We start from the raw sequence: 863 nt of genomic DNA, 5'->3' as shown, positions 1-863 counted from the left end.
GAGAAATAAAAGAGAAAGAGCAGATACAGCAAGATCGAGACAAAGAGCAGCAACAGCTTCTTCAAGAAAAGGCAACACTTAGTCAGCAACTTGATGATGCTACCACTCTCCTTGTGCAAGCAGAAAAGGATAAATCAAGTCTTGAATTAGGTACTATTGTGTTGTACTGTTGTTTATGTGTACATTGTTTACATTATAATACTAGTGGATTAGACAATGTTGAGTATGGAAATAGTATCCTGTACTCAATATAGGTCAAATTGTCCATGCATTAGAAATAATGGGATTGATGTAGAGTGGGCTCTGCTTACCATATATGGTATCATTAGTAATAATCATAGTACATGTATTTATGGGCTACTGTACATGCAGTCCAAATTTGTTTATGCAATAAATATCATTTTGTTTTCTATCTTTTTTATTTTTATTAATAACAGAATATTCTGAGAAGCTTAAAGTCAAAGTTGCTGAAATATTGGAAGAGAAGACACAAGTAGAGGAGAAGAAACAGATTATTACTGGTTAGTGTATCATCAGTACAAAATATTTGACAAGAGAAAATTCTATTAATGTAGAAGATTATGAGAAACTTAAACTCAAAGTTGCTGAACTATTGGAAGAGAAGGAGGAACAATATCTCAAGGAGAAACAGATCATTATTGGTTAGTTAACTATACACACAGCATGTATTAGATGAGAGAATATGTTTATTGTGTAGACGAGAATCAAAGTCTTAAAATTGACATTTCTGAGAAAGACAAAGTTATAGCCAAACTGACATCGAATGAGAAACAGATCATTACTGGTTAGTGTATCATGATCAATCAATAATAATTATTAATATTTTATTAATTTATAGACCT

General features: G+C 31.4%; 1 long non-coding RNA gene across 1 annotated transcript; it reads left to right on the top strand.

The window, feature by feature from the left end:
• Window positions 1–108: 108 nt before the first annotated feature.
• LOC109592987 (uncharacterized) lies at window positions 109–600 on the top strand. The gene is made up of 3 exons (XR_002190674.1): window positions 109–150; window positions 438–521; window positions 576–600. It is a non-coding gene; the product is annotated as an uncharacterized LOC109592987 (long non-coding RNA).
• Window positions 601–863: the final 263 nt, after the last annotated feature.

Source organism: Amphimedon queenslandica, unplaced genomic scaffold (assembly GCF_000090795.2).
Source record: "Amphimedon queenslandica unplaced genomic scaffold, v1.1 AMPQUscaffold_3273_Cont24729, whole genome shotgun sequence".
Lineage (NCBI taxonomy): Eukaryota > Metazoa > Porifera > Demospongiae > Haplosclerida > Niphatidae > Amphimedon > Amphimedon queenslandica.
Note: the sequence above shows the minus strand (reverse complement) of the source record. Positions and strands in the feature narration are given on the sequence as shown.